Here is a 6,473-nt window from a genome sequence, read left to right as displayed (position 1 = left end):
TGATGACACCACACAGCTCAATAACAGGGAACACCAGATACTAGATATGAGAGGGGTTTAAATAAGCAGGTTCTAATTACTGGCACCCAATCCTGAACACCTGACACTTTACGGATTTAAAGGTGTGAACTAACTTTTTACATATGACTGATTTTAGTTTTTTTTTTTTAATGTTAATTTAAATTGCAAATATTATTACAAAATGCCAATTTTATTTGTCATTTGATAGTGTATCAACTTTATTAATAGGCACTGTTTCAAAGATGAGCAAATATTTGCTTGTCCAAATATGTAAACAAAACACAAAACACTGTGGTGAGCTGAAAAGCATCTCCGCATGCACAAAACACCAGACCTTGAGGTGGAAGAGCTACAACAGCAGCAGACCACGTCAGGTTCTTCTCCTGGGCACAAACTCACACAAACTTTTCATTTGTCCTGTGCATTCTATTACGTTGTTTATCATTTAATTTTACTACTTTATTGCACTGCATTTTGAGGTATTGTACATAAGAAAAGTGCTTTATATAAAGCCTTTACACTACAAAATGCCCACAGTCAGAATGAAATATTTTACGATGTCATTTTATATTTGAAACAATTTATAAATTAATCCATGTATTTCAATTTGAAGTGTTTTGTCACTTGTCTTGTATGGGAATAAAAAAACAATCCTGAGATGCAAATGAACAATAGGAAGATAAAACACTGGCACATGAAAAGCCTGACTGTAATAATTATTGTGTAATTTATATCCGTTTTACATATGATTTATAAATGGCAATAAAAAAAAGGGAATGAAACATGTTTTGTGTGTGCATTGTTTAATCTCAAAAGTACCAGTGAAACTTGCACCTTGTTTATTTTTTACCGAAATTCTGATTTGGACCTGTAAAGAACAAGAACCGGGTCCACTATTTTGTGCTATATAAAATGAAGGAAAAGTACGAGACACTACTAAACAAAATGATGTTTCGATAGTTTTCCTCATCACAACACGTAACACATGCACTTTTAAACTCAACCTTTTATTAAACCAAAACGAAACTGTAATGAATTTTCTTTACCGTCGCTTCTGAACAAACTGTTCTGAATACGTCTAAATAAAATACATTTAAAAAAAAGAGCACCGACTGATGAAGTAGTCTAGCCGCAGCTACTCTTTACTACCGGGCTCGCTCACCTCGGCCGGGGAAACCTGCCACTCCGTCACGAAGATGATGTCATCTTCAGACGTGTCCTCGATTTTAAGGGACAGATGCGTGACCATTTAAGTTTTTAACTCCTCTTCATCAGCTGGTTTCTGCAAGTCTGCAGAGCACATGACCGTCATCTGTATTAAAAAGCCACATCAAAGCGTATATACACCTGCTGATGGATCTGTGGTTCATAATCAAATGTAAGAGCTCACCAGAAGATGCCGTGTCAGCAGTAAGATGTTCAGTCTCCGCCATACTGACTTGAATCTAAAATTTTTATTCAACACAAACACACAGCATGCAAATATAAAGAAATAAAAAATAAAGTTTAAGTTGCATCAACACTAGTGGGAGTAAACGATCATCACCATGTCTGATGTGATATCCGAGGCCTGTTCGGTCTCACTCACAAAGTCAATAACGTTATCTGTAAAAACGAAGAGCCAGATCAGCAAATGTTAGATTTCTAAAAAAAAAAAAAAAAGAAACACATCCTTGATAAAAAGGTACTATTTTGCCGTTTGTCGTGTGCGAGCATGTTATTTGCAAAGCAAGATAGCATACCAATCACAGCAGGGAATTCAGGATCAGCAACAAGGTCCACATCCAGAGCCTACAAAACATCAAATTACACCTGGGATTAACGTGTGTTCTGGGTGATTCGAGCGCAAGTGGTCAGCGTGACGTACAGGGGCGAACGAGGTGTCCGACGTGTCTCACACCATGATCTGGGACGCATACGGCCGCATAACATTCGTAGAGTGGCCTCAAAAAAGCATCTGAATGTGTCTTGGAGAGTTACGAATGACCGCCTAATCGGCTGCTTCATTACCATCGCTGGAAAATAAATACGTGATCATTGTGATTGTGAGTTCTCCTCCTCTGGGATAATGGAGAACGGTGACGCGGTAACAGCAGAGCTGAAAGCAGCCACTTCTCTTTGCGATGTCATCTCCCATTTATTTACAAGTTTTGTTAAGAAACCACGCGATCAAAACATTTTAAATGGAAGGCCGGTGTAATAAATGTGCACGACACCCTTCCTCTAGCCGAAATGACGCATGAAATCTGATCTCATGTGCCTGCTGGAGACATGTTCAAAATGCCAGGTATAAACACCAATGTGTTTTGGCTGTCCACTTGTGATCGGATCACTCGAGACAGATGTTAATACCAAATAATTAATTTATATTTACTGAAATAGCTCAATTAAAATAAATTTTAAAAAGCGCACCTTCTCCTGTGACATTACGCCAAAGGTATCCGGATCAGCTTCAGATCCCGTCTCCTGGTCCTGTAAAATGTGAAAGCTTTATATCTCTGGACAATGTGTGCACTCAGAGTTAATATATGCATTACATTTTTATTATATATATATATATATATATATATATATATATATATATATATATATATATATATATATATATATATATATATATGATTGTCTGGCTCACCCATTGAGCTCAGGGCGACCTTTGGACTAATACACTCATTTTCATCTTGACCACTAACATTAGAACATGTGACTAAGACGTGTGAGCGGGTAGAAGAGCTGATGGGTTTCATCCCTGCGATACCACTGTGTGTGTGTATGTGATTGTGCCCTGCGATACCACTGGAGAAGGTACACTTTTGTCTTTATTCCATTTAATGTAACATCTAGTGTTTTTAACATTGATAGTTGTAGAACCGAACATTAAAGACTAGCCAATAACAATATTGGACTAGCAAACACAATTAAAAATCACTTAGGTTTTTCTCACACTCTCTTCATAAAACTCACAGGACAGGGAAAACATGCATTATTAGATAAAAATCTTAAAAATTCATGTGACATGGACGTTAAAGTCATTTGCTTATGTCATGTTTCATGTAGGTTATTTTTGCAGGAATGATGCCGTTTGTCAAGTCATGTCGGATTTCCCACGTTAAATCATAGCACTTCTTCTCTGTCGGCACCACATGCGTGTTTGGGATGTATTTTCTCTTTGGCTATAGATAATTAAATTACACACACAAAATGTAATTTTTATGAAATGCATGCGATTAAAAAAAATTCCTTCATACAAACATGAATCATCTGGATGTAACTTACAGGCGGAGGCTAGTATGCAAATTTTTTGTGAAGATTGAAAAAACAAGTGTATTAGTCACATGATGTTCTACATTTATTTTTATACATAGTGCAAATACACAGCTATTTAAAGATGTGTTTATATTACATGATGGTGCTGAATATTTAAAAAAAAAAAAAAAAAAAGAAAAAAAGAAACCAAAAGACTAACGGTACCTGGGTGGACAAGCGTAGCTTTTTATGTGGGTTTTCTCCAGGGAAATGAAACCTCCCCCACTCCTTCTGGTAGAAGAAATACCTGAGTGAGAGGAAAAGGACTTTTCAAAGATATGACCAATATATGGTCAAAACACTTGCTTCCAACACGATGTGTTTTTTTCAATTCACTTTTGTTTGGACGATCGTAGTGCTTCTTCTCTGTTGGCAACACACACCTCTTTAGGGTGTATTTTCTTGGAGGCTTTGGCTGAAAATAATTAAATTACACACACAACGTAATTTTTTTTTTTTAAATACATGCAATTTTTTAAAAAAATCCTTCTGTATAGTAGCCTAATAGCTGAAAGAGTTATTTTTAGGATTCCCCCCCAGTATAATCTCAACGTAAAAGTTGATGATTTCCATGGTGAGATCGTGTTTGTTCTTCATGAACAGTACAATGTCTCTAAAGTACAGGGGAAATATGTTTCTATTTAAAGTAATTATTTAAACAGAGTGAATTTGGAAGTGTCATGCTTAAAAACAAACTCACTCAACTCACAACATTCTAGAATCCGCTTCTCACGTCCTGTTGTGTGTAGGAGAATGGTGGTTCAGTTTACAGCTGCAGCTCAGTGTGTCCGTTAGAATCTGCTGTAATTCAAACCGAGCATGCGCAGTGTTGCCATGAAGACAATTAAAAAATGCTACGCACTGACTGCAAACTACGGAGCCGCTAAAGGGACATGGTGGTGGTGGGAAAAAACAGGTAGGCTATCTTTGTGAGGGAACGCAAAACTTTCTCAGGGAACGCAAACGTTTTGCGAGAGAACGCACAAGCTTTGAATTTTTTTTTTTTTTCCCATCCCATATTTTTTTCACCACCATGTCCCTTTAGGGGCTCCGTAGCAAACAATATTGTTTTTTATTTTATTTTATTTTATTTTATTTATTTATTTATTTATTTATTTCACAATTTTAGACTGATGTTTTTTAAAATTATTTATTTATTAATGAAAGACAAAGCTGTTTTAATAACATAATCCTAAAATCCACTAAAAAGTGGGCAAAGTGGAGTGTACTCTGAATGTTTTTTTAGACAGAAATGTATGGTACAGTTATAGTATATATAGATGTATATAATGTGTATATAGACTACATACACACTAAGTACTAATACGTATGTTCAGTAGTATGTGAACAGTTTAAGTAATTATAAACGTACAAATGTCTGAAACCTCTCCCTAGATCTTTTCACATCATCAATAGGTGATGTGTGTATGCTATAAGGCTGGTCTGTTTCATATCCTTTAACTAGAATGACTATTGTCTCAGTTAGTTGCTTTTTAGAAAGGTTTTATAAGGACAAGGTTTTTTTTGTTTTTTTTTTTTTTTTGCTTTTGTTTTTCTTTTGCTCTGTCCCAAATTCAAGTCTAAACTTTAATGAATTTCTGGCTCTCACCCCATTCACTTCCTACCTTAATGATTTTCTGTCTTTCACCCCAGTTCGATACTTTAGGCCTTAGCTCAGCCTGACACTGGTTTGCAAGCTTCAAAGCACTTTCAGCGAATGTCTAATGCCAATGTTTTGCTGTGCAGAAAGGTACAGGATGATACAGAAAAACAATTACTGTGCTGTAAGACACAGATTTACTCTAACTCAGTACACACTTAGATTATAGCTTGAATAAAAAGTGTTCTATGGTTTTAGATTATGCTTCTAAATATTGATTATAGATATAGATTATGCTTTTAAGTAATAAATGTAAATGTTGGTTATACATAGTGATTGTACTTTATTAACATATCCAAATATTAGCTACACGTATTGATGAGTACAGGGGAAATCATTAAAATATTTTGAATCAAAGCAAAGACACCACCATAATCCTTCAAGTTGTATTTCTAAAGGATTATACTGATACAATCGTGATTACTGATGGTATTTTTCGGTATTTGTGGAGTAGTTTTCTCCTGTCACATGAAATTACAAATTCGAGTGTCAAAGACGGTCACACCGCCTTCTCGAGTACTGTAAAACACCGTTTTTATGACACATGGTACTGTGTGAATTTTAAAGCTTTGATTTACTGTGTTTTTACTGTTTATATAAAACACTCTTGGTACTATTTTGTTACTCTTATTATAAACATTACATTTTCCCTCTATTAAAATTTTATTCAATTTAAATTCAATTCAATATTATTCTAATATTTTGAGATACTGGATTTTTATTTCCATGAGCTGTAAACTATAATCATCAAGATTTAAAAAAACAAAAGGCTTGAAATACTTCACTTTATGTGTAATGAATGTAGAATATATGAAAGTTCCACTTTTTGAATTACATTATGGAAAAAAAGATTTTTTCCATGATATTTAAATTTTTTGAGATGCACCTGTATCTTTAGGATGTCCATGTGAGGCCATCCTCAGCAACAGTGAGTGATTTCCAAGTGATGAGAACTCCAAGCAGAAGTAGGGCATCAGAATGGATCAGGTAGATCCGGAGAGCAGAAGGGGTCATGATCACTGGTATCTCATGAGTAGCATGTGAAACTTATTCAAGTATAATGTCCATTTTTAGAATAATTATTCCTTTATTTGAAATTATAATTACCTTACTATGGAAAAAAGAGAAGCTTTATTAAGAATCCGAGTGTACATTTGTAAATGTTTCTTTTTGTTGTTGTTGTTCCCTTTCCAGTACATTTGCATTGTCACACATTATCCAAAAAATGTGAAAGAAAAGTTACAAAAAGAGCCTGAGTAGGAAAAGGTGTGGACATTGATGAGACTGGAATGTCCATGACCTGGTCAGATAGACTAAGGATGTAGATTTGAAACCTTCAGTGGTGGTTTGCATAAAGAAGAGTTAAGCTCGTCTTGGGAATACAAAGATTGAATACAAATTTTGTGTGTGTTAAGACAAAACAATACTTGTTATTTGGGGCAAAAAAAACGAGACGTTTACGACCAAAAGTTGTTTTATTTAACGT

At 35.0% G+C, this 6,473-nt stretch overlaps 2 long non-coding RNA genes across 2 annotated transcripts; both read right to left on the bottom strand.

Annotated features, from left to right (window-relative positions):
* Nucleotides 1–1,413: 1,413 nt before the first annotated feature.
* Nucleotides 1,414–1,995, bottom strand: LOC128630081 (uncharacterized). Its single transcript, XR_008394321.1, has 3 exons — nt 1,764–1,995; nt 1,568–1,626; nt 1,414–1,466 (listed from the first exon to the last, which is right to left on the bottom strand). It is a non-coding gene; the product is annotated as an uncharacterized LOC128630081 (long non-coding RNA).
* Nucleotides 1,996–2,432: 437 nt separating this feature from the next.
* Nucleotides 2,433–4,346, bottom strand: LOC128630080 (uncharacterized). Its single transcript, XR_008394320.1, has 3 exons — nt 4,037–4,346; nt 3,493–3,574; nt 2,433–2,493 (listed from the first exon to the last, which is right to left on the bottom strand). It is a non-coding gene; the product is annotated as an uncharacterized LOC128630080 (long non-coding RNA).
* Between the last annotated feature and the right edge of the window lie 2,127 nt (nt 4,347–6,473).

The sequence above is a fragment of the Ictalurus punctatus genome, unplaced genomic scaffold (assembly GCF_001660625.3).
Source record: "Ictalurus punctatus breed USDA103 unplaced genomic scaffold, Coco_2.0 Super-Scaffold_100046, whole genome shotgun sequence".
Taxonomy (NCBI): Eukaryota; Metazoa; Chordata; class Actinopteri; order Siluriformes; family Ictaluridae; genus Ictalurus; species Ictalurus punctatus.
This window is presented reverse-complemented; position numbering and strand designations above follow the sequence as displayed.